The sequence below is a fragment of the Schistocerca nitens genome, chromosome 5 (assembly GCF_023898315.1).
Source record: "Schistocerca nitens isolate TAMUIC-IGC-003100 chromosome 5, iqSchNite1.1, whole genome shotgun sequence".
NCBI classification, from domain to species: domain Eukaryota; kingdom Metazoa; phylum Arthropoda; class Insecta; order Orthoptera; family Acrididae; genus Schistocerca; species Schistocerca nitens.
This window is the reverse complement of record NC_064618.1, coordinates 615,967,161-615,995,131: the sequence shown is the minus strand read 5'-3', so window position 1 is coordinate 615,995,131 and position 27,971 is coordinate 615,967,161. Positions and strand designations below refer to the sequence as shown.

The 27,971-nt window shown below is 41.5% G+C and overlaps 1 protein-coding gene and 4 non-coding genes across 5 annotated transcripts in view; 1 reads left to right on the top strand and 4 right to left on the bottom strand.

Moving 5' to 3' along the window:
* LOC126260619 (sodium/potassium/calcium exchanger Nckx30C) overlaps positions 1–27,971 on the bottom strand; it is a 1,588,423-nt gene that overhangs the window by 420,988 nt on the left and 1,139,464 nt on the right. The gene's annotated exons all lie outside the window — the stretch shown is intronic.
* Trnat-ugu (transfer RNA threonine (anticodon UGU)) lies at positions 18,358–18,432 on the bottom strand. Its single transcript has one exon. It is a non-coding gene; the product is annotated as a tRNA-Thr (tRNA).
* Positions 18,765–18,839, bottom strand: Trnat-ugu (transfer RNA threonine (anticodon UGU)). The gene has a single exon. It is a non-coding gene; the product is annotated as a tRNA-Thr (tRNA).
* Trnat-ugu (transfer RNA threonine (anticodon UGU)) lies at positions 19,172–19,246 on the bottom strand. The gene has a single exon. It is a non-coding gene; the product is annotated as a tRNA-Thr (tRNA).
* Positions 19,360–19,434, top strand: Trnat-ugu (transfer RNA threonine (anticodon UGU)). Its single transcript has one exon. It is a non-coding gene; the product is annotated as a tRNA-Thr (tRNA).

Genomic DNA, 27,971 nt, shown 5'->3' with positions numbered 1-27,971 from the left:
TTTTGCACTTCCTGTCGATCTCATTTTTGAGACGTTTGTATTCCTTTTTGCCTGCTTCGTTTACTGCATTTTTATATTTTCTCCTTTCATCAATTAAATTCAATATATCTTCTGTTACCCAAGGATTTCTACTAGCCCTCGTCTTTTTACCTACTTGATACTCTGCTGCCTTCACTACTTCATCCCTCAAAGCTACCCATTCTTCTTCTACTGTACTTCTTTCCCCCATTCCTGTCAATTGTTCCCTTATGCTCTCCCTGAAACTCTGTACAACCTCTGGTTCTTTCAGTTTATCCAGGTCCCATCTCCTTAAATTCCCACCTTTTTGCACTTTCTTCAGTTTTAATCTACAGGTCATAACCAATAGATTGTGGTCAGAGTCCACATCTGCCCCTGGAAATGTCTTACAATTTAAAACCTGGTTCCTAAATCTCTGTCTTACCATTATATAATCAATCTGATATCTTTTAGTATCTCCAGGGTTCTTCCATGTATACAACCTTCTATCATGATTCTTAAACCAAGTGTTAGCTATGATTAAATTGTGCTCTGTGCAAAATTCTACCAGGCGGCTTCCTCTTTCATTTCTTAGCCCCAATCCATATTCACCTACTATGTTTCCTTCTCTCCCTTTTCCTACACTGGAATTCCAGTCACCCATAACTATTAAATTTTCGTCTCCCTTCACAATCTGAATAATTTCTTTTATTTCATCATACATTTCTTCAATTTCTTCGTCATCTGCAGAGCTAGTTGGCATATAAACTTGTACTACTGTAGTAGGTGTGGGCTTCGTATCTATCTTGGCCACAATAATGCGTTCACTAAGCTGTTTGTAGTAGCTTACCCGCGTTCCTATTTTCCTATTCATTATTAAACCTACTCCTGCATTACCCCTATTTGACTTTGTGTTTATAACCCTGTAGTCACCTGACCAGAAGTCTTGTTCCTCCTGCCACCGAACTTCACTAATTCCCACTATATCTAACTTTAACCTATCCATTTCCCTTTTCAAATTTTCTAACCTACCTGCCCGATTAAGGGACCTGACATTCCACGCTCCGATCCGTAGAACGCCAGTTTTCTTTCTCCTGATAACGACATCCTCTTGAGTAGTCCCCGCCCGGAGATCCGAATGGGGGACTATTTTACCTCCGGAATATTTTACCCAAGAGGACGCCATCATCATTTAATCATACAGTAAAGCTGCATGCCCTCGGGAAAAATTACGGCCGTAGTTTCCCCTTGCTTTCAGCCGTTCGCAGTACCAGCACAGCAAGGCCGTTTTGGTTATTGTTACAAGGCCAGATCAGTCAATCATCCAGACTGTTGCCCTTGCAGCTACTGAAAAGGCTGCTGCCCCTCTTCAGGAACCACACGTTTGTCTGGCCTCTCAACAGATACCCCTCCGTTGTGGTTGTACCTACGGTACGGCTATCTGTATCGATGAGGCACGCAAGCCTCCCCACCAACGGCAAGGTCCATGGTTCATATCTAAGGATATGAGATTGGAATGTTAGATCCCTTAATATGACATGTAGGATCTTTGGTGTGACGTCATAAGCGCGTGACTGCGTGTGAGATCGCTCTCTAAGTTTTCATGTATTTTTAGGTTGCAGATATATATTTTAACGGTTTTTGTGATAATATTTACTATATAAGTGACTTATTAGTGGTTTCTTCATTCACCTCTGCCTTTCTTGTGTTGTGACCTGATATTTGTGAGTGTTTCGTATCGAGCAACTTAACCTCTTACCCGTGTTTACATTCCGCGCTGACCAGTTGCAGCTGTAGCGGCGCATCGAAAGCTAAGTACTAATTAATTGTTTGTGTATAGTAGTTTATTTAGGAACTTTAGTAGTCTTAAACCGGTGTCCTTGGTGTTTTCCGGTGAAATAACTTCAGAAGAAATTTTTGCGAACTGCTTTCAGTTTCGTTACTGTCATTAGACGTTTGATTTTCTTTCTGTGTTAGTATTTTGTTATATTCTCATTTGTTGTTGATTAATACTGTCAATAATAGTAGTTACTTTCCTTGTAGAGCAAGTTTGTGATTACTGTAGTCAGTTTTTAACATTTTCTTATTGTAGTAGCGGAACTTAGATATAGTTGTTTTCTTGTTTCAATAACTGTAAATTTTACCATGAGTGAGAAGCATGGGCTTTGTCGTAGGTTCGTGAGTAGTGGATTGCGGTGTGAGACTTGTTCGAAGTATTTTCACTGGGGGGAATGCAGCGGGGAAGCCAGTGGGCATTCTGGTGAGATCCTCTCCTGGAACTGCAGGTTATGTAGCAAGAGTAAGTTGATAGAGGAGCAGGAGCGTAAGATCTGTGCCCTTCAGGTGCAGTTGAAACACGCACAGGAGGAGCTAGATAGGATGAGGAGGGAGAAGGGGGTTGGGGAATGGGAGCTGGCTGTTTGCAAGAGATCTGCTAGGAGGAGGAGATTTTCAGATAGTTTTACTATTGGTGTTTGTAATAGATATGACCAACTGTCAGAGTCTAGTGGAGAGGAATCTCTAGTAGCTGTAGATGTAGGAAGTATGCAGCAGACCTCAGCAGTTACGGTGGCTAGGACAGTTGCAAAGTCTAAGAGAAAGAAGAAGGTTCTGCTGTTAGGTAGTTCTCATGGTAGAGGTGTAGGCCAGCAGTTGCAGGAAGTTTTGGGGAGTGAGTACCAGGTCACCAGCATTGTGAAGCCTAATGCAGGATTGGCTCAGGTGACTTTTAACATAGGGGGGTTATGTAGGGATTTTACAAAAGAGGATCAGGTAGTAATTGTGGGTGGGGCTGGTAATAGTATTGATAGGGATGGGGAGTATGACATAGATGGTGACCTGGAAAAGATAGCCGCTCAGACTGGCAACACGAATGTGCATTTCGTGGAACTGTTTCAGCGTCACGATCGGCCTCATCTTAATACAACCGTCAGGCGTAATAACATGAGACTTGGGGGTGCGCTAATGACAGAAGGCATGAGTCATATTTCAGTGGTGTCGGTGGAGTTAATCAGCAGGACGGGTTTCACTAGACATGGCCTGCACCTCAACAGGTATGAAAAGGGGAGGTTGGCACAGCTTATAGGTGACAGCATAGGTGGGGGTGGTGGGATCACTCATGGGAAAATTCCGGTAGTTGTGGGTGTTAAAGCTGTACCTTTTTTAGATTGAAGTCAGCTGACAGGTATTCCTGCTTAAGGGAAGTCTCTCAACAAAGAAACCACTTTCGACAAAGCTTAGGTATCCGATTAATGAGGGAATTAGTATATTTCATCAAAACATACAAGGAATTAGAGATAAAGTTAGTGAACTGCTTATAGATATTGACTCTGAAATTATTAGTATATCTGAACACTTCTTAAATAAGGAGATAATTCAGAGGCTTCCTTTACCAGGATACAGGTTGGCTGGCAGCTTTTCTAGGAGCTCATTGCGGTGTGGGGGAGTAGTCATGTATGTGAAAAACGGTATCCCATTTGAGTCAATTGATGTTTCAAAGTACTGCACTGAAAAGGTGTTTGAATGTTGTGCAGGTGTGGTTGAATTTAGTGGAGCTAAACTTGTTACTGTTGTTATTTATAGATCCCCAGACTCCGATTTCACAACATTTTTGCTAAAGCTAGAGGAGGTTCTTGGTTCACTTTGTAGGAAATACAAAAAGTTAGTTATATGTGGTGACTTCAATATAAATTGTATAAGTGATTGTGCAAGGAAAAGGATGCTGGTTGACCTCCTTAATTCATATAATCTCATGCAAACGGTATTCTCTCCAACGAGAGTGCAAGGGAACAGTAGAACAACCATAGACAATATTTTTGTTCATTCGTCATTACGAGAACGGCATTCTGTTAGCAAAATGGTGAATGGCCTTTCAGATCATGATGCACAAATTTTAAGTCTAAAAGATTTTTGTGCTGCAACACATGTTAAATATAGTTACCAACTTTTTAGGAAAGCTGATCCAGTTGCTGTAGAGGCTTTTGTAAACCTTATCAAGGAACAAGAGTGGCAAGATGTTTATAGTGCTGATACAGTAGACGATAAATATAATGCTTTCCTCAAGACTTTTCTCGTGCTCTTTGAAAGTTGCTTTCCGTTAGAACGTTCAAAACAGGGTACTAGCACAAACAGACAGCCTGGGTGGCTGACTAAAGGTATAAGAATATCTTGTAGAACAAAGTGGCAATTATATCAAAACGTTAGAAACAGTCACAATCTAAATGCAGTAGCCCATTACAAACAGTATTGTAAGGTGCTTAAAAAAGTTATTAGGAAGGCAAAAAGTATGTGGTATGCAGATAGAATAGCTAAGTCTCAGGATAAAATTAAAACCATATGGTCAGTCGTAAAGGAAGTGGCTGGTCTGCAGAGACAGGTCGAGGATATAGAATCAGTGCGTAGTGGGAATGTCCGTGTTACTGATAAGTCGCATATATGTACAGTATTTAATAATCACTTTCTGAATATAGCAGGTGAACTAAATAGAAACCTAGTCCCAACAGGGAATCATATAGCGCTTGTAGAAAAAAGTGTTCCGAGACTGTAACCTGAAATGCTCCTCCTTGATACTGACAAGAGGGAGATTGAGTTAATAATTAAATCACTAAAGACCAAGAACTCTCATGGATATGACGGGGTATCTAGCAGAATACTTAAGTATTGTTCCATGTATGTTAGCCCAGTACTTAGCCATATCTGTAACTTTTCCTTTAGGAGTGGTCGGTTTCCTGACCGATTAAAGTACTCGGTAGTGAAGCCACTTTATAAAAAGGGAGACAGGGATAATGTTGATAATTATAGACCTATTTCTATGCCATCGGTGTTTGCTAAAGTTATCGAGAGGGTTGTATATACAAGGTTACTGCAGCATTTAAATGCACATAATTTGCTGTCAAATGTACAGTTTGGTTTTAGAAATGGCTTAACAACTGAAAATGCTATAGTCTCTTTTCTCTGTGAGGTTTTGGACGGATTAAATAAAAGGTTGCGAACGTTAGGTGTTTTCTTTGATTTAACGAAGGCTTTTGACTGTGTTGACCACAAAATATTACTGCAGAAGTTGGAACATTATGGAGTAAGGGGAGTAGCTTACAATTGGTTCGCCTCTTACTTTAAGAACAGAAAGCAGAAGGTAATTCTCTGCAATATTGAGAGTGGTAATGATGTTCAGTCCCAATGGGGCACTGTTAAATGGGGCGTTCCCCAAGGATCGGTGCTGGGGCCACTGCTGTTTCTTATTTATATAAGTGATATGCCTTCTAGTATTACAGGTGATTCAAAAATATTTCTGTTTGCTGATGACACTAGCTTGGTAGTGAAGGATCTTCTGTGTAATATTGAAACATTATCAAATAATGTAGTTCATGAAATAAGTTCGTGGCTTGTGGAAAATAATTTGATGCTAAATCACAGTAAGACTCAGTTTTTACAGTTTCTAACTCACAATTCAACAAGAACTGATATTTTAATCAGACAGAATGGGCATGTTATAAGCGAGACGGAACAGTTCAAGTTCCTAGGCGTACGGATAGATAGTAAGCTGTTGTGGAAAGCCCATGTTCAGGATCTTGTTCAGAAACTAAATGCCGCTTTATTTACCATTAGAACAGTATCTGAAATAAGTGACATTTCAACACGGAAAGTAGTCTACTTCGCATATTTTCATACGCTTATGTCATATGGTATTATTTTTTGGGGTAATTCTTCTGATTCAAAAAGGGTATTTTTGGCTCAAAAACGGGCTGTTCGAGCTATGTGTGGTGTAAGTTCGAAAACCTCTTGTCGACCCCTATTCAATAGTCTGGGAATTTTGACATTGCCCTCACAGTATATATTTTCTTTAATGTCGTTTGTTGTTAGCAATATTAGCTTATTCCCAAGACTTAGCAGCTTTCACTCAGTTAATACTAGGCAGTAATCAAATCTGCATGTGGAATGCACTTCCTTGACTCTTGTGCAGAAAGGAGTGCAGTATTCTGCTGCATCCATTTTCAATAAGCTACCACAAGAACTCAAAAATCTTAGCAGTAGCCCAAACGCTTTTAAGCCTAAACTGAAGAGTTTCCTCATGGCTCACTCCTTCTATTCTGTCGAGGAGCTCCTGGAAGAGCTAAAAAATTAAGCAAATTCCAGTGTTACATTCTTGATTTTCTTTATTTAAACTAACGACGTGTCGCCTCAATATGTTTCTTATATTTCATTTTATCTGTTTCTACAATCTACAACTGAATATGTTTCTTATATTTCATTTTATCTGTTTCTACAATCGTGTTATAATTTCATGTATTGACTCGTTCCATGACCATGGAGACTTCTCCTTCATGTGGTCCCACGGAACAATAAATAAATAAATAAATAATTTAAAAATGGAAATGGGTAGGTTGAAGTTATAGTGGCAGGCAGAAAAGCTCTTCTGTTCAGGTGAAAACAGGTTTATAAATACAAGGCCAAATAGGAGTGACGCGCGACAGGATTTAATAATGAGTGAGAAAATAGGAATGCGTTTAAGCTACTATGAACAGCGTAGTGAACGCAAAATCCTAGTCCACAGCCACCATAGCAGTACAAGTTTACATGCCAACTAGCTTCACAAATGACGAAGAAATCAAAAAAATGTATGCTGACATAAAAGAAGTTATTCAGATCGTTAAAGGAGACGAAAATTTAACTGTGGTGGAGGACTCGAATTTGATTGTAGGAAAAGGAAAAGAAGGAAAACGACTAGTTGAATACGGACTTGGAGAAAGGAATGAAATAGGAAGCCGTCAGGTAGAATACCTTAATCATCACATAATTTAATCAACGTGGACACCTACTTTAAGAACCATAATAGAAGGTTGTATACATGGAAGAGACCTGGAGATAACGGTAGGTTTCAGATTGATTATATAATCGTGAGATGGAGATTTAGGAAGCAGGTTTTAAATTCTAAGAAATTACCATGGCCAGATGTGGACTCTGATCGTAACTTATTGGCAATGAAATGTAACTTAAAACTTAAGAAATTGGAAAACAGGTAGGAAATAGAGGAGATGGAACCTGGATAAGTTGAAAGAACCAGAGATTGTTGAGAGTGTCAGAGGGAGCGTTAGGCAACGATTGACTAAAACAGGGGAAAGGAACACAGTAGAACACGAATGGGTAGATGAAATAGTGAAGGCAGCAGAGGTCAAATAGGTAAAAAAACAAGGCCTATTGGAAATACTTGGATAACAAAAGAGATACTGAATTTAGTTGATGAAAGAAGGAAATGAAAGAGGGAAAAGAGAATTCAAGCGCCAACAAAATGAAATTGACAGGACATGCAGAACAGCTAAGCAGAAATACAAGAGCGCTAATGTAAGGATTTAGAAGTATGTTTAAGCATATTTCACTAGCGGAAAGGTAGATACCGCCTACAGCAGAATTAAAGAGGTCTTTGGGGAAAGGAGGAGCAGCTGTATGAATATCAACAGCTCAGATGGCAAACCAGTGATAAGCAAAGAATGGAAAGCTGAAAAATAGGAAGATGAACTTGAAAGCAATATTATGGAAAGAGAAGTAAACGTAGATGAATATGATATGATACTGCGAGGGAGGATTTGTCAAAGCTCTGAAAGATCTATGTTGAAACAAGGCCGCGGAATAGACGATATTCTGTCAGAACCAATGATAGCCTTGGGAGAGCCAGCCATGAAAAAAACTCTTCCATGTGGTGTATAAGATGTACGAGACGGGCGAAATACCGTTAGACTTCAAAAAGAATGTAGTAATTCCAATTGCAAAGAAATCATTTACTGACATGTGTGAAAATCATCGAACTATCAGTTTAATAAGTCATAGTTGCAAAGAACTAACACAATTTCTTTACAGAAGAATGGAAAAAATGGTAGAAGCCGACCTGTGGAAGATCAGTTTGAATTTCGGACAAATGCAGCAACACGATGGACAATACCCACCCCACGACTTATCTTAGAAGACAGGTTAAGGAGAGGCCAATCTGCATTTACATTTGTAGACTTAGGGAAAAACTTTCGACAGTTTTAACTGGAATCCTCTCTTTGTAATTCTCAACGTAGTAGGGGTAAAAAACAAACAGGGAGCGAGGGGTTATTTACAACTTTTACAGAAAATTAGACGGTAGCTATAAGAGTCGAGGGGCATGAAAGGGAGGCAGTGGTTGAAAATCGAATGAGGCAGAGTTGTAGTCTATCCCCGATGTTATTCAATATGTAAATTTAGGAATTAAAGTTCAGGGAGAAGAAATAAAAAAGTTGATGTTCGGAAATGACACTGTAATTCTGTCAGAGGCAGCCAAGGACTTGGAAGAACAGCTGAACGGAATGAACAGTGTCTTGAAAGGGGGATATAAGATGAACGTCAACGAAAGCAAAACAAGGATAATTCATTGTAGTCGAATTAAGGTTATGGCAAGGGAATCAGATTAGGAAGCGAGATACTTAAAGCAGTAGATGAGTTTTGCTATTTTGACAGCAAAATCGGTGATGATTGCCGATGCAGAGAGGATATAAAATGAAGACTGGCAATGGCAAGTAACGCGTTTCTGAAGAAGAATGTTCAAAAGTATGTGAATTCCTAAGGGACCAAACTGCTGAGGTCATCAGTCCCTTGATTTACACACTACTTAAACTAACTTATGCTAGGAACAACACACATGCCCGAGGGAGGACTCCAACCTTCGGCGAGAGGGGCCGCGCAGTCCGTGACATGGTGGCTCAAGCCTCGCGGCCACTCCACGCGGCTCTGAAGAAGAGAAATCTGTTAACAACGAGTTTATATTTAGGTGTTACAAAGTCTTTTCTGAAAGTATTTGTCTGGAGTGTAGCCATTTATGGAAGTGAAACATGGATGATAAATAGTTTACTTAAAAAGAGAATAAAAGCTTTCGAAATGTGGTGCTACAGAAGAATACTGAGGAAGTACTGAACAAAATTGGGGAGACAGGAAATTTTTGTCACAGCTTGACCAAAAGGAGGAGTCAGTTGATAGTACACATTCTTGAGACATCAAGGTATCACCAATTTAGTACTGGAGGGAAGTGTGTGTGTGTGTGGGGGGGGGGAGGTAAAAATCGTTGAGGGAGACCAAGAGATGAATACAGAATGCAGATGCAGAAGGACGTAGGTTGCAATTGTTATTAGGAGAAGAAGAGGCTCGCACAGAATAGAGTAGCATGGAGAGCTGCATCAAACGAGTCTTCTGACTGAAGACCACAACAACACAACATCTTCCTAATATCGTGTCTGACCTCCTTTTGCACTTTTTAGTGCAGCATCTCGACGTGACATGGACTCAACAAATAATTGGAAGTCACCTGCAGAAATATTGAGCCATGCAGTCTCTATAGCCGTCGATAATTGCGAAGCTGTTTCCAGTGCAGGATTTTGTGCACTAACTGACCTCTCCAATATGTCCCATAATTTTTCGATGGGATTGATGTCGGGCTATCAGGTGCCAAACCATTCACTCGAACCAATCGCGCACAGTTGCGGCCCAGCGACGTGGTGCGTTGTTATCCATAAAAATTCCATTATCGTTTGGGAACGTGAAATCTATGAATAGCTGCAAATGTTCTCAAAAATGCTAAACACGAGCAGGACCCACACCATTATGCAGCAACCACCATCCTGCACAGTGCCTTGTTGACCACTTGGATCCATAGTTTCGTGGAGGTGAGCACCACACTCGAACCCTACTATCAGCTCTTACTAAGTGAAATCGGGACTCATCTGACCGATCCACGAATTCCCAGTCGTCTAGGATCTAACTGTAGCCCAGGAGAGGCGCTGAAGGCGGTGTCGTGCAGTTGCGAAAGACACTCACATCGATCGTCTGGTGCCGTAGTCCAAATTTTGCCGCATTGTCCTAACGGATACGTTCGCCGTACGTCCTACATTGATTTCTGTGCTTATTTCACGCGGTGTTGCTTGTCTGTTAGTACTGACAACTACACGCAAACGCCGTTGCTCTCGGTCGTTAAGTGAAGGCCGTCTGTGGTGAGAGGCAATGTCTGAAATGCGGAGTTTTCGGCGCACTCTTGTTGACACTGCGGATACTGGGGATACTGAATTCCTTAAAAATTTGTGAAATGGAATGTCCCATGCATGTAACTCTACCATTCCGCGTTCAGAGTTTGTTAATTCCCGTCATGCACCCATAACCACGTCGGAAACCTTTTCAAATGAATAGCCTGAGAAGAAATGAAAGCTCTGCCAACACACTGCGCTTTTGTACCCTGCGTACGCGACACTATCCCCATCTGTATACAGGGTTATTACAAATGATTGAAGCGATTTCACAGCTCTACAATAACTTTATTATTTGAGATATTTTCACAATGCTTTGCACACACTTACAAAAACTCAAAAAGTTTTTTTAGGCATTCTCAAATGTTCGATATGTGCCCCTTTAGTGATTCGGCAGACATCAAGCCGATAATCAAGTTTTGAGCGCCAATAACACCATATCCATCCATTCATCCATCCGATAATCAAGTTCCTCCCACACTCGGCGCAGCATGTCCCCATCAATGAGTCCGAAAGCATCGTTGATGCGAGCTCGCAGTTCTGGTACGTTTCTTGGTAGAGAAGGTTTAAACACTGAATCTCTCACATAACCCCACAGAAAGAAATCGCATGGGGTTAAGTCGGCAGAGCATGGAGGCCATGACATGAATTGCTGATCATGATCTCCACCACGACCGATCCATCGGTTTTCCAATCTCCTGTTTAATAAATGCCGAACATCATGATGGAAGTGCGGTGGAGCACCATCCAGTTGAAACATGAAGTCGGCGCTGTCGGTCTCCAGTTGTGGCATGAGCCAATTTTACAGCATGTCCAGATACACGTGTCCTGTAAAGTTTTTTTCGCAGAAGAAAACGGGGCCGTAAACTTTAAACCGTGAGATTGCACAAAACACGTTAACTTTTGGTGAATTGCGAATTTGCTGCACGAATGCTTGAGGATTCTCTACCGCCCAGATTCGCACATTGTGTCTGTTCACTTCACGATTAAGAAAAAATGTTGCTTCATCACTGAAAACAAGTTTCGGACTGAACGCATCCTCTTCCATGAGCTGTTGCAACCGCGCCGAAAATTCAAAGCGTTTGACTGTCATCGGGTGTCAGGGCTTGTAGCAATTGTAAACGGTAAGGTTTCTGCTTTAGCCTTTTCCATAAGATTTTCCAAACCGTCGGCTGTGGTACGTTTAGCTCCCTGCTTGCTTTATTCGTCGACTTCCGCGGGCTACGCGTGAAACTTGCCCGCACGCGTTCAACCGTTTCTTCGCTCACTGCTGGTCGACCCGTTGATTTCCCCTTACAGAGGCATCCAGAAGCTTTAAACTGCGCATACCATCGCCGAATGGAGTTAGCAGTGGGTGGATCTTTGTTGAACTTCGTCCTGAACTGTCGTTCCACTGTTATGACTGACTGATGTGAGTGCATTTCAAGCACTACATACACTTTCTCGGCTCCTGTCGCCATTTTGTCTCACTGCGCTCTCGAGCGCTCTGGCGGCAGAAACCTGAAGTGCGGCTTCAGCCGAACAAAACTTTATGAGTTTTTCTACGTATCTGTAGTGTGTCGTGACCATATGTCAATGAATGGAGCTACAGTGAATTTATGAAATCGCTTCAATCATTTGTAATAGCCCTGTATAAGCATATCGCTATCCCATTACTTTTGTCACCTCAGTGTGTATCAGCACTATTATAGCAAAATGGTTGTGGCTTCAGTATAAAATAAATCGTAATGGAATGCGCTTTTTTATCACGTCTTTTCGATATGTGTGAATGCACTCCTAAAATATAATGTTTAAAAGCATGAAAAGCTGCTACCCTGACATCGTGCAAGAAAGAGGGTAGATCACGAAGGAAAATTTGCTCAGCCTTAGCACGTACGCGTGCGCTCTCTCTCTCTCGCTCTCTCTCTCTCTCTCTCTCTCTCTCTCTCTCTCACACACACACACACAAGCGTGCACCCACGCACAGATACACGTACGCACACAAACACAGACAAAATTCTCTTGTGTTCAACTCTGACTGCAGTGTGAGGTATACCTCAGGAAAAGAGCTTTGGGGGATGCAGCCACTGATGGATGTGCCTCATTAAAACTTCTGGCGGCGTGTTACCAATGCTGTCTAATGTTTCGGGAAACTCTCCTCCTGACGGATTTCTCGCGCTCACCACACTGCGATGAGTTATTCATCAGCTACTGTCCGTGAAAGACTCGAAGTTCTACGGATGTTTACCAATAACAGATCTCCGAAACATTCACCTAATTATTTATACATCAAATCACGGTTTTATTTCTGAACTTTCCTCAAAGGCACTTTCACTGTTTCGATTCATATCGATGTCTGAGGTGTGCTCGGTGGGTTGCCAACAGAAATCGAATGTAGCCTACTTATAGCAGTACAAGGGACTTGAAATACGTGTAGCTTCAGCGCTGCGCATGTAGAGACAAGTGAAATGTATGAATTTTTTTCCCACTATTTAGAGAGAGCTACAGCAGAACATACCAACATTTGTTCCTTGTAATATATTCATCCGTGGTCACATTGGTGAAGACGTGAGATCTATAAATATCATGGATTCAGTTAATTTTATTTACTTTTCTGTTTGTCAAACATTTATCACTTTTTTAAAAAATCTTAAATAATAAAAACTGTTCCTTCGGTAATTGATAATCCGTACTATTTTCACGTTTATGGTGACACCATAAAATTTAACACCACAAGGAACAACTGAAAACATACATTCCTTAACAATGTCTCACCAAACAATCAAAAATCTATGCTCCAGCCTCTTTTCTATTCTTTATTTATAATTTCTTCTCTTGTGAATACTACGATCTGTACTATTCCATGCTAGGGAAAGTATTTCATAGAACTGGGCTAAGACACTGAAATTATAAACTTGCAACAAGAAACCACAGCACCTGGTACATTTTTCTGCAGAAGCAAAAGATAAAGTTAGCGTGTACCGCGAGGTAGTAACATCATGTATCGAAACTGTGCTAAATTTGACGCTGGTGATTTAGATGGCTTAATAGACATAAGATGAGCGTAGCAGAACATTGTATACATTTTGACGACGTCTACGTAGCCTTTAATGATCCCTGATTGCAGCTGTCAAACACAATCTCTTCACCACTATATGGAAAAGGTGTAAAAACTGAATCTCTTGAACGCCCTTAAAGTCTTATAGCTCTAGTTTTATTTTCAACTTATCAAATACAGCCACGCTCACCTAGACGCATCAACGCTCACCTACACGAATCAATCTCTTCTCCACACATTCCACGCCGTTCTACTCATCCACCTTGTTCCCTATGAATTTACCTTTTATTTTTCAATATCAATGAAATTTTTAAGCAACCTCTTCGTCTGGATTATTCTTTATACATTTTGTACACATAAACACGGCCTAGTATTTGTAACTTATAACTGTAGATTTTAATCTGTTACCTAATCTGTCAGATATCTATACTTCGTTAACAGCTACTTGAGTACTAATAAAGGATAATGGGAGTATCTGAAATTTTCAAGCAAAGCGTCTATGTATCAGATGGAAAATTGCATCTGTGGCGGAAGGACATTGAAGAAGTGCAAAAAGATTACGTCCAGACCACAGCAAAGCACGGTGAAAGTAGTGGACTAGTTATTATCTTCAATGAGATGACGACACTGTGATTGCAGACAGTTACTTCGTTCTTAACGACTGTTTAATTCAAAGAAGACTGACAACTAATTTTGCGAAAGGAACGGCCCCTAAAACATGGGGCAGAAATAGGTCCTCCGGCTGTTTTATAAGTGTGCAAAGGTTATTTAAACAGTGTCCCAATCTCCGTTTGTTGATACTGTTGAGAATTTATGGCAAGCTGGGGAACTCAGGACCTAACAGAATTTACTCAAGGAAGTAACTATATCCCGGGTTCGATTCCCGGCGGGGTCAGGGATTTTCTCTGCCTCGTGATGACTGGGTGTTGTGTGATGTCCTTAGGTTAGTTAGGTTTAGGTAGTTCTAAGTTATAGGGGACTGATGACCATAGATGTTAAGTCCCATAGTGCTCAGAGCCATTTGAACCAAGTAACTATAAATGAAGGTGAATGTAGAGTGGTTCAGTCCCGATCTGAATACACCATTAAAATCAGGCCGAAACACAAAGGGAACATTTTGCAGAAGTAATGAAAAGAAAAGATACTAAACAAGGTATTATTAAATCAAATTAAGGGATCTTCAACGTCCACGAATAAGTGGGACTGAGCAAATAACTCTGTATATAAAAGGAGATGAAAATTTGATAACCATGTGGGACTGAAACGCTGTAGTAGGCGCAGAAGTAAGAATACAAGAAATGAGAGAGGAGAAAGAATTCTTTTCTGCAGCTAATTTCTATCAAAAGTGGAGGAGGTGTATTCGAAGAATGCCTGCACACAAGGAATGAAACCAGTTGTATTATATTATTATGCAACAGAGATTCCAAAATAATATAATGGACTCTAAGGCGTACCCAGGAGCAAATACAGACGCAAATAATGATTGAGGTATTACGAAAACTCAGAGGGCCATAGACACGGGTTCCTATGTAGATGCCGTGTTTCTTGACTTCCGCAAGGCGTTTGATACAGTTCCCCACAGTCGTTTAATGAACAAAGTAAGAGTATATGGACTATCAGACCTGCTGTGTGATTGCATTTAAGAGTTCGTAGATAACAGAATGCAGCATATCATTCTCAATGGAGAGAAGTCTTCCGAAGTAAGAGTGATTTCAGGTGTGCCGCAGGGGAGTGTCGTAGGACCGTTGCTATTCACAATATACATAAATGACCTTGTAGATAACATCGGAAGTTCACTAAGGCTTTTTGCGGATGAAGCTGTAGCTTATCGAGAGGTTGTAACAACGGAAAATTGTACTGAAATGCAGGAGGATCTGCAACGAACTGACGTATGGTGCAGGGAATGGCAATTGAATCTCAATGTAGACAAGTGTAATGTGCTGCGAATACATAGAAAGAAAGATCCTTTATGATTTAGCTACAATATAGCAGGTCAGAAACTGGAAGCAGTTAATTCCATAAATTATCTGGGAGTAGGCATTAGGAGTGATTTAAAATGGAATGATCATATAAAGTTGATCGTCGGTAAAGCAGATGCCACACTGAGAGTCATTGGAAGAATCCTAAGGAAATGCAATCCGAAAACAAGGGAAGTAGATTATAGTACACTCGTTCGCCCACTGCTTGAATATTGCTCAGCAGTGTGGGATCCGTACCAGATAGGGTTGATAGAAGAGATAGAGAAGATCCAAAGCAGAGCAGCGCGCTTCGTTAGAGGATCATTTAGTAATCGCGAAAGCGTTACGGAGATGATAGATAAACTCCAGTGGAAGACTCTGCAGGAGAGACGCTCAGTAGCTCGGCACGGGCTTTTGTTGAAGTTTCGAGAACATACCTTCACCGAGGAGTCAAGCAGTATATTGCTCCCTCCTAGGTATATCTCGCGAAGAGACCATGAGGATAAAATCAGAGAGATTAGAGCCCACACAGAGGCATACCGACAATCCTTCTTTCCATGAACAATACGAGACTGGAATAGAAGGGAGAACTGATAGAGGTACTAAAAGCACCCTCCGTCACACACCGTCAGGTGGCTTGCGGAGTATGGATGTAGATGTAGATGTAGAAGAGTGGAGTGAAGTTTAAGAGAGTCGTGCGGGAGAATCAGTAGACAAGGAAATGGGAATGGATAGCACAATGTAATTTGGGGAGGAAGAGATGACTCTAAATAAATTAATCATCTAAGAATGGACACTCCTCATCGCACCCCACTCAGATTTAAGGGTAAAATGTTCCAAAGGACAGCCCGTCAAAAACTGAACACAGATGATGCATGAAAACAGGAGGAAGGTGTAGTGAACGGTGAAAAAAAGAGCAAAATAGAAACGGTGAACGGTACAACGATCACAACTGCAATACAGAAGAGCCTTGAAAGCAAATGCGTCGTGGAAGAGTTGTTAACGGTGTTGGCGTGACAAGCGGGCGAACAGTGTTCAAACCTCCTTCGTGTCAGTTTTTTTATTTCTGTATTCAAATTTGTGTCTGTGTCGTGGCGTAACGTCCTTTTGCAAGAGCGAGATGGAAGGTGACAGTTGATTCTGCACAATGGGAACCGCAAACTTTTGATGACAAGGCGACAAGTCAACCGAGTCCTCCACCCGAAAACACGTCTTGTGTATCACGCGCGGCGTTAGTGACAGTACGTGTGCCATACGACAGGAATCTCTTACCGACGCACTTAATCTGTACGCCTGAGAAGTGAATGAGATAAGCCTCCTTACCCGATTTACGTGTCCTCATGAATGTGAATGCGATCACTCCCGAGGGAATTATGAAAACAAGATGCAACAAATGAACACAACATTTTCACAATCACATTGTTTCTCTGTGCTCTGTCAAAACATATGTTTTTAACGTTTTTGAAGTTGCGTGCCGTTTTGGAAGTTTTGACTTTTCAGTTCCTTTCTTGTAACACAGTTCACACCGATTTATTTGTTGCTTTCATTTCTGTGAAACGTTTATGTGGCATCTCGCCTTCTCTCATTATTCATCACATTTACTTACGATGGTAACGTGTTCTTACGACATGACTCATATTCTATAACCAATGTATAGTATGGAAACTGACAAGACTTCAGAAAGAAAACAAAAGTTTCAGTGGCCAGGCGGACAGTTCATAATACTGTGAAAAAAACAGTGAACGGAATGGGAGAGTTCCGATCACGGCTCATGGGGATTACTGTCCAACAACGCGACCAATTAACCACGAAGCAGGAGCTGTTGAGGTCCTCTAGAAATTGCACTTGTTAACCACACTTGATCTGTGTTCAGTTTTTGACGATCTATCCAAAGGGCCATCTTACCACTGAAACTGAGGGAGGGTGTTGGACGGAGAGTTTCCCTTATAAGTAGGACAGAAACAAAGGAACAAGGAAAGTATTTCCGAAGAATCGAAACAAATCAATTGCTTTAATTTAGAACTTAAGCATTCAATAGCCTAGATCCCGCAAATATTTCTTTATCGACAGACTTCGCTGACATCTTCAGGTCTTAAAAATCTTTTTTTTTTTTTTTTTTTTTTTTTTTGTGGAGCGTGTCAATTTTACGTTGGTCGTCACGGCAACACATGGAATGGAATGTAGAAAGTCACATATAAATGAAAATAGTAGGAAGAGAAAGAAAGCTAAAGGAAAATGGCTGTAGAAACATATGAAGAAAAATCGAATAGGAAGTGATCGTCGGAGGTACAGATACAGTCTACATATAACTCAAAAAGAGATTTCGGAGAATTTAAAAGTAAAGCTATCAATAGAATTCCGTTCTTGACTGTTCCGACTGTTATACATTATGAGAGAAAACAACAGCACTGGTGTAATATTCTATAAACAGTTTTTTGGTTGTTACTCAAATATATTTATCTTCATATATGACGATGGCGTCACAGCCAAAAACCGGTTTGCAAAATGATAAATACTGTAGAATATTACACCAGTGTCATGTGTTTTTCTCCATTCAAAATGGAATTCCACTGTTAAGCGCATAGAATAGTGTGGACAGGTCGACAGAGTACATTGAGAGCCTCCAGGATTGTTTTTGTGACAGCCGAGGCATCAAAATTAGTGATAGCAATAATACGCGGAAGCGTGGAGATGGAAATCGAGGATCTGTTAGACGAAAATAAGTTTGGTCTCGGAAAACGTAAAGATGCCAGAGAAGCGATAATGAAGTTACTCCTAAGAACGGAAGCAAGACTTAAGGTAAATCAAGACAATTTCATTGGATTTATGAATCTAGAAAAAGCGTACAAGTTGAAAGTTATGCATACTGCTTCAAATACTCAGAACATCATTAATAGGCTACCAGGCTACAAGGAAAATCGTGTAATATACAGTAAAATGGAAAGACCAAGAGGTTGAATTAAGAAAGACATTAGTCGGGGATGCAATCTTTCCCCTCTATCAAGCCGTATATCGAAGAAGTGATGAAGAAGAAAAGAAAAGGAAGTTCTACAAGTGGGGTAAAAAGTCATAGTGGAACGATAGCAATGATAAGATAAGATAATGATGCTGCTACCATGTGTCAAAGTGATAGGCAATTACATTACAAATGAAGTGATGGAATTCCACCACCTCAGAAACAAAATAACGTGTGCCAAGGAAGGCAAGGAGCCGTAAGGAGCAGGCTGATGATAATAAAGTTTGGGATGAAACGAATATGTGGGTAGAAATGATAATTAAATGAACACCCTAGCTGCAAGCAGGCGTTGATAAACTTCGTTGGGGACATGTTGAAAATGTGTGCCCCGACCGGGACTCGAACCCGGGATCTCCTGCTTACATGGCAGACGCTCTATCCATCTGAGCCACCGCGGGCACAGAGGATAGTGTGTCTGCAGGGACTTATCCCTTGCACGCTCCCCGTGAGATCCACATTCCCAACATGTCCACAACACTACATTCGTAGTGCGCCTATTAGATGTTTGCCCATCATACTCATTACTCGTGGCAGATTAATCTACCAAGTCCCGTACGAGTTCGGGCATAGCGTGTGCGTTCGCACACAAGAAGGTCAAAGGCCGGGAACCCATATTTATTTTTAACTATATATGACCATGCAGCTTTGCTAGAATTGAAATGATAATTAAATGAACACCCTAGCTGCAAGCAGGCGTTGATACACTTCGTTGGGGACATGTTGAAAATGTGTGCCCCGACCGGGACTCGAACCCGGGATCTCCTGCTTACATGGCAGACGCTCTATCCATCTGAGCCACCGCGGGCACAGAGGATAGTGTGTCTGCAGGGACTTATCCCTTGCACGCTCCCCGTGAGATCCACATTCCCAACATGTCCACAACACTACATTCGTAGTGCGCCTATTAGATGTTTGCCCATCATACTCATTACTCGTGGCAGATTAATCTACCAAGTCCCGTACGAGTTCGGGCATAGCGTGTGCGTTCGCACACAAGAAGGTCAAAGGCCGGGAACCCATATTTATTTTTAACTATATATGACCATGCAGCTTTGCTAGAATTGAAATGATAATTAAATGAACACCCTAGCTGCAAGCAGGCGTTGATACACTTCGTTGGGGACATGTTGAAAATGTGTGCCCCGACCGGGACTCGAACCCGGGATCTCCTGCTTACATGGCAGACGCTCTATCCATCTGAGCCACCGCGGGCACAGAGGATAGTGTGTCTGCAGGGACTTATCCCTTGCACGCTCCCCGTGAGATCCACATTCCCAACATGTCCACAACACAGGGATAAGTCCCTGCAGACACACTATCCTCTGTGCCCGCGGTGGCTCAGATGGATAGAGCGTCTGCCATGTAAGCAGGAGATCCCGGGTTCGAGTCCCGGTCGGGGCACACATTTTCAACATGTCCCCAACGAAGTGTATCAACGCCTGCTTGCAGCTAGGGTGTTCATTTAATTATCATTTCAATTCTAGCAAAGCTGCATGGTCATATATAGTTAAAAATAAATATGGGTTCCCGGCCTTTGACCTTCTTGTGTGCGAACGCACACGCTATGCCCGAACTCGTACGGGACTTGGTAGATTAATCTGCCACGAGTAATGAGTATGATGGGCAAACATCTAATAGGCGCACTACGAATGTAGTGTTGTGGACATGTTGGGAATGTGGATCTCACGGGGAGCGTGCAAGGGATAAGTCCCTGCAGACACACTATCCTCTGTGCCCGCGGTGGTTCAGATGGATAGAGCGTCTGCCATGTAAGCAGGAGATCCCGGGTTCGAGTCCCGGTCGGGGCACACATTTTCAACATGTCCCCAACGAAGTGTATCAACGCCTGCTTGCAGCTAGGGTGTTCATTTAATTATCATTTCAATTCTAGCAAAGCTGCATGGTCATATATAGTTAAAAATGAATATGTGGGTAACTACAGGTAGAGACAGGATGGCACAATACGGGTTAAGAGGTCAAGGTCCTTCTCGTAGACGAAGTTGTAGAGGCCAAAATGTGTAGGGGAATGCAGAGACTGAAACTGACACAACAAATTGTTCAGAACATTGACGGTATTACCCTGAGATGATGAGACTGGCACAGGAGAGTAATGGATGGCTGGCCTGGTGGAACAATAGACACGTGAAAGGATCGTGTACGTAGAGAGGATAGCCTGCTCCGCGGACATATCTAAGATGGCAAGCCGAAAAGTAATGCCACAGAATTTTTTATCCTGTTCTCAATATTCGTTGAATTATTACACGTATACATATTAACCGGTCGATTTCCACCTTCGAGGACACAATCTGGAACCCTCTGCCACTCGAGGGATCCGAATTGTAGCGTGTAGCATGTAGAAACTGGTAAAGACATGAGTATTCAAGTATAGAGATAAGTGAACAGGCAGAATACGGCGCTATCGTCGGCAACGCCTATATAAGACAAGTGACTGGCGAAGTTGTTAGATCGATTACTGCTGCTACAATAGCGGGTTATCAACATTTAAGTGAGTTTGAACGTGGTGTTATAGTCGGCGCACGAGCGACGGAACACAGCATCTCCGAGGTAGCGATGAAGTAGGAATTTTCCCGTACGACCATTTCACGAGTGTACGTACCGTGAATATCAGGAATCCGGTAAAATATCAAATCCCCGACATCGTTGTGACCGGAGGAAGATCCTGTAAGAACGGAACCAACGACAACTGAAGAGAATCGTTCTGCCCGCATCTCGTGGTCGTGCGGTAGCGTTCTCGCTTCCCACGCCCGGGTTCCCGGGTTCGATTCCCGGCGGGGTCAGGGATTTTCTCTGCCTCGTGATGGCTGGGTGTTGTGTGCTGTCCTTAGGTTAGTTAGGTTTAAGTAGTTCTAAGTTCTAGGGGACTTATGACCACAGCAGTTGAGTCCCATAGTGCTCAGAGCCATTTGAACCATTTTTCAAGAATCGTTCAACGTGACAGAAGTGCAACCCTTCCGAAAGTTGTTGCAGATTTCAATGATGGGTCACGAACAAGTGCGAACAATTCAACGAAACATCATCGATTTGGGCTTTCGGAGCCGAAGGCCCACTCGTGTACCCTTGATGAATGCACGACACAAAGCTTTACGCCTCGTCTGGGCCAGTCAACACCGACATTGGACTGTTGATGACTGGAAACATGTTGGTTGGTCGGACGAGTCTCGTTTCAAATTGTATCGAGAGAATGGACGTGTACGGGTCTAGAGCCAACCTCATGAACCCATGGACCCTGCATGTCAGCAGGGGAGTGTTCAAGCTGGTGGAGGTTCTGTAATAGTGTGGGGCATGTGCATTTGGAATGATATGGGACCCCAGATACGTCCAGATACGACTCCGACAGGTGACACGTAGGTAAGTATTCTGTCTCTGATCACCTGCATCCATTCATGTGCATTGTGCATTCCGACGGACAATGCGACGACCCCCACACATCCAGAATTGCTACAGAGTGGCTCCAGGAACACTTTTCTGGGTTAAAACACTTCCGCTGGTCACCAAACTCCAAAGACATGAACATTACTGAGGATATCTAGGATGACTTGCAACGCGCTGCTCGGAATATATACCCACTCCACGTACTCCTACGGATTTATGGACAGCCCTGCAGGATTTATTGTGCCAGTTCCCTCCAGCACTACTTCAGACATTAATCGAGTGCATGCCACGTCGTGTTGCTGCACGTCTGCATGCTCGCGAGGGCCCTACCCGATATTAGACAGGTGTACCTGTTTCCATGGCTGTTCAGTGTAACATGGCCCTGTGTAACGTAACTTTGTCGGTTTGTGAGCAACAGCACTCTGTAATCGAGTTTCTAACGGCAGAAAACGAGATCCCAACTGAAGTCCACCGTCTCTTTCTGCAGGATAACACACCCGAGCGCTGCGACACCTAAAACAATCTCACGCCTTCGGTCACTGTCATCGATCATCTTCCATTCAGTCCCAATTTGGCCTCATCCGATTTGCATCTGTTTCCAAAAATTAAGGAACAACTTCGAGGACCTCACTTTGATAGTGATGAAGCTTTGCAAGCAGAGGTGAGGCTGTGGCTCCGTCAAGAAGTCGAACATTCTACAGCGATAGTTTCAACAAAAACGGTCTTTCTTCTGGAGAAATGTGAAGGCCAGGATGACTATGTTGCAGAATAAATATGTAGACATGAAGACTCACAAAATTTCGGATGTATTAATTTTCAGCGTGATATATCACACACGGATTGCGGTAGGTAGAATTGCTGCCACCAGAGACCGTTATCGGGTTTCACGGAAGGCCTGCCCAACAATGCAGGACTTTACCGCAAGTCATGCTGATAGGCCTAATCCACAGTATGAGGAGCCGTTTGGCATACTGTGTTGCGCGAGGATTGCATTCGCACCACTGCGGCACGTCTCGTTTGGCACAGTACATATTACGTCATACGCTTTTACCGCGCATTTCACTATTTCGTGGCCTTGGAAGATCAATTAAGAAAGGTATTTGCATCTATAGTGGAATAATTTTATTTGTAGACTTTTAGATGGCCGTTTATTAAGGGGCCTTTCTGTTCGAGACCGATGAAAAATGCAATTTTTACATTATTTTCATCCCTGAAGTATATAGGTTATGCCTGCCAAAGGTTTTTTTTTTTATTTCGAATGTATTTTAGAAATTACAGCGCGTTTAATGGAACCGTGTGCCAACCGAAACACATGCGGCATTCGATGAATTAGTTCAAGAAGAGATTCGGCCTGTATACAAATTTCTATCCAATAAAGATTTGCTTGAAGACGCATCGGTTTCAATAAGCGAAAAGACAATAAGAACTTCAATAAGTGCATTTTGAAGCAGGTACCGAAACATCTTCATTACGGGACGAAAACTGTTGAAATAGCAGCATATAGAGGTGCAGCTATATGCAGCAAAGGTTATTCATCTATTCTGAAGACCATGAACGTATTAGCAATCGTCATAGCGACCAACAGCAAAAACTTCGCGGAGTTATCTGACTTGGAAGGCGTGGCCGCCGCCAAGCAAGGAATATCTCAGTTTGCTAAACGAGCCCTTCAAGAAAATGAGGCGCCAAATTCAGAACCAGAGTATGTTTGAAGAAGAGGAACATCTCTATGGTCTTGGGATCGCAGATTGACCGTATTTTGAAACTACGTTTTGTTTGTTACTCCAAACTTTAAACGTCATTTTCTCAAAATAACATTTTTCAGCGTGCGAAGCGCTCTAGATTCGCGACAGATTAACCGATTTATTTGATTTTTTAAAAATGAAACCTAATTAATTTTATAGGGCCCTAGGGAGAGCTTTTTTAAATTCGAATTTTATATATTTCTTTTTAAAAATTTGCACGTAGAAAAACATGTCAAGAAATTGATATGTTTTTGAAACAGCTGCTATTTTTTTATTTCGAGGTATTTTTCAAAATCCCTTCTTACAGACCCCCAAATCCATAATTGTCTATTTTTATGGATTTCAGAAATATCCACGAGTGTGTCAACACTTCGGGTATACCACGACGCGACGAGAGACGCGCACTTTTGACAACGGTCGCAACCGCCATTTTTAATGTGTTATGGAATAAAAAAAATATCTTTCATACAGGAATATATATATAACGAATTGATAAACCCGTATTTTAATAAAAACAAGTATGAGAAAAATTCTAAACTTCACGCATTTTTCGTGCCTCCCAACCAGAACCTCCATTTAATGTGGCCGAACTTTGCATTCAATTTGCAATTTTCTGTTTTTTCGTAAGTTTTTTTAAATTTACAGTTCATTATTTGTAATTGGCACTCGTGGTATAAATATAAATTGTCCTGAAATCGGGTTGCTGTTTTGTTTTATTTACAAATATGTGCGAAATGGTAAAAATACGTACGTTTCATGTAGATCGCCAAATATTAAAGTGAGACACTTGCTGTACATCCTTTATTCTCCATTTTGCTATTCATAAGGGATCCAGCATTTTTTGTCAACGCTCTGATTGTCAGAATTTCCAGACTCTCCTCTAAAATGATAATCTTGTTTCGATAAGTAAAACATCACCTCAGATAATTCCACAGTTGATAAACCTGTCCTGGTCAGTCTCTACACTGAGACCCGATTGTGGGGATAATCTCCACATTATATACTTATTTACAGTTAACTCCAGCTATACAAACTCTCGCTAGCCGGATTTCCAATTTTCCGGATCGCTGTGAGGAAAAGTACACTTGTACTGTATGAGTAAAATTGTTGGTTTTTGTTGGATAATTATTACAGTATACAGTATACTGTACGTTTCTTTATCATTGTGTCGTCAGTCCGTAGACTGTGTTTTAGAAAAAAAAATCTTCAGTGAACAAGTAATACAGTACGCGCATTGTTGCGTTTGTGGTGCCCTTCATTCAGTGCAGCAGTCCGTGTCACCACCTTAATGAGTGCACTGATCGTCGCTATAAGCTCCGTCTTCCGGGTCTGTTGTTTCGTGCTTGTGTTTTAATGTGCTGTGTGACGTATGTCTTCTAAAAGAAAACGAGTTGTCTAATCGTTGACACACAAACAATTAGACAAGGGCGTGAGTGGTAAGAAGTTACCTGAGATGCTTAGCGTGGAAACATAAACAATTTCAGCCAAAAATATTAATTCCTTAGTTTTAAACTTCGTGTATATCATTGAGAATGAAGATATGAGTTCGTCGACGAAAGCGATGAAAACAGCAGAAAACGAAGAACTTGGAAAAGCCGTACTCAAGTGGTTTTTGCAACACTGAGAAGCCAGCAAAACTTCTGACCAAGAAAATCTAAGGTTTGTCTTCACTTAAAGCGAGCAGTTGCTGAACACAGAATTTCAAGGTAAAGCAACGTACAAAATCAGCAAATAATTTTATTGAAAAATTCAAAATTGAAGCAGAATCTTATGATCCTGAATTTTTGTACAACGCAAATGAGACAGGCCATATTTGGAAGGCTTTATCTGAAACAACTTTAGCTTCGATAGGGGAAACTAGTGCTCACGCCATAAGGTTATTAAAGACCGTGGTACTTTGTTGAACTGTGCTAACTGTACAGGAAACCATAAAATACCCCTTCTGTTGACGGGAAAGTCGAGAAACCCCAGTGCTTTCAAAAGTATTAAAAATATTCCCATCTTTTACAAAAGTCAACCAAAGGCCTGGCTGACTGCTGCTTCGTTTTGAGAATGATACGGTTCAATTTTCATACCTTAAGTAAAAAAAAAAGCCATAAGACAGTAAGGTAACGTTAATTCTGGACAATGTATCCAAAGGCTTCTTGATAAAGAAGACGGACGTTTAAATACACCCTTCCTGTTACCAAATACAACGAATTTGCTAAAGACAATGCATCAAACGGTTATTCAAACAATGAAGCGACGTTACAGAAGACAGCTGTTGATTAAGCTTTTGAAAGATGATCGAAATGAAGGAGGCATTGCGGCTCACGACCGATGACAGCTCTTACATGATGGCCCATGGGAGCATGGAATCTGATGAAGACAACCACATGAAAAAGAGCTTGGAATAAATTCAAAGATATTTCGATTAAAGGCGAGGCACAGAAAGGTGAAGACGCAAAGAAGAAGCATTAAAGGTGTGAGCATTACGCTCTCATTTAAATACATGGCCAAAGGAGTCAACCTACAGAAATTGATGGCCATGAGGTTGACGTTATCGCTGAACCAGATGCGGGGCTGTCCTGTGGGAGGCGTTTGCCTGTCTTGACTCTGCGCCAAAGTGGATGGAGTGGCAGCCTGAGTGTGACCATACGCAGCTGCTCGCCATTAAACGGATGTACGAAAAGTACTGAAGACAGCAAAACAACTGACTCTGATTGATACGTTCAAGAACTGACACCGACTGTAAGTACAGTACTGCACAAAATCTTCGCAACATTGCTTCGTAGTCAATAAATTAATATTACAGTAGTATGTATAAACAAACATAGCTTTTTTCTTAAAGAAATGACCTTTTTCATGATTTATCCAATTATCCTGATATTTGATTATTGGGATCGGGTCTGATCCAAATTCACCTCGATAAATGAAGTTGTACTGTATTTGTATAAGGAGAGTGCCAGCACGAGATTACGTAGTCTGCAGTTTCCCTTTATCCTTTATGTGTACATGCAGAATAGTAACTTCCACATATGATGGAAAACGTGTATTGTAGGATAAATATTTCATGTACGTAAGAACGAATGGCAAGAGTAAGTGCCTACCCTTAAACGTGTTAATGTCCTTAGTACCAAAACGAGATCGATAATTGTGGACAAGGAAACATGTGATTTGCACACTGAACATTTTAGGTTTTGGTGAGGGAATTTCTAAATTTTTTGTCTTTTATCTTTGCCACCTGGTAATGCATGACTAATACCTCTCACGCTGATATTTCTTTTATCTTAATTACTAATCAAATGATGGACTTAGGAGAAACGTCGTTATAAAAGCGCGTGTTGAAAAATAGTGTCTCCGAATTTTTTTATGTGAAAACTCTTAAAGCTTTTTAAATAAAAGAAACGGTATCAACATTCTACAGCTTTATTCTACATGCCGCCATAGTTTCGTTATACCTCTCCATGTTACAAGCTACAGTTCTGAGCCCTCTAGTGGCAGAGGGCTGAAACTTTCTAGACAGGAAGAATAAAAATATAGAATTTAATAACCTTTGTTTTATTTAAAAAACCTTAAGAGTTTTCACATACAAAATCGGAAGCATTACGTTTCAGCACGCCCACGTAAACAAAAAAGTGTATTTAGGGATTTAAAAGACTTTATGCACAAAATTCAAGATTTTTATTTCATTTGTTAATGCGGAGTAAGCGTCAGTTGATGTGTCCACAAAAAACCGACAAATTTTTACCGCAATACAGTCATCGTATGTAAAATTAAGGACATTTTTCTCTGCAGATCCTCCAATGTTCTATTGATATTCTCGTCTGTGAAGTATCCTCTGTCCTTGGATATCATTTGTTCTGTCGCGGTTTGCTCTACCGCAAATTCATTTCGTCACTTTGTGGGATTAATTAGCGCTGAGCCAACACGCACCGATGAATCCGAGCCCGTCGCTAACGCGTTGTTACATTGTGTCTACCGAAGAGCGGCCCCCATTAAATACGTACCGCTCGCTTTCGACATATCGGAATTAATGTCCAATAAATATTTATCATGACGCGGCGCTGGTATTTCCAATGACAAATCGATTACTGCACCTCCAGGCAGCATCGCTCCGTCTGCACTATTATTGATGGCACGGCAATTAAGCTTCATATAGCCGCTGCCGCGGCGAATGCTAATGCAGGCGACCTTCCGCTGTCTTGCTCGCAGATATTTAGAGGTCTCGTCCTCGTTTTATACTGCGGAAATTTCTGCATGGTTTGCATCGGCAACGACCAGCAGTACCAGCAGTGGTACCAAGGGCGTCATCTGCATGTATACTTGGTTTTCACATGCCGTTGTTAGCGTGGATGTAGTTTGTTTCCAGTATAACTATCTGCTGTTCCGAATCTATTTCGCAAACGGTATGAAACATAGGCAGAAGGTTTCGAGAAAAATAGATGTTTGTGAAAGCAGATTTGTAGACAAACGACAAAACTTACAGGTCTGACTTTTTTCTACCAAAGTTTCAACATCCTATATATCCTATGAAAAATAATTTACCCGCTTTATGTTATGAAGTATTAACTAACTAGATGTTACCCGCGGCATCGCTCGCATACCAGTGGAATGAAATGAAACGTGCATAAGGCTTTATTGGCCGGGCGACCCCGGTCTGGATGTTCGGGCGCTTGGGGCTGCTAGCGTTTTTTTTTTTTTTTTTTTTTTTTTTTTTTTTTTTTTTTTTTTTTTTTTTTTTGACGGCCACGTCGGTGACTTGCTGATGAGGACAGCGCACACACCCAGTCGTGACCGGAAGAAAATTCCAGCCTGGAGGGA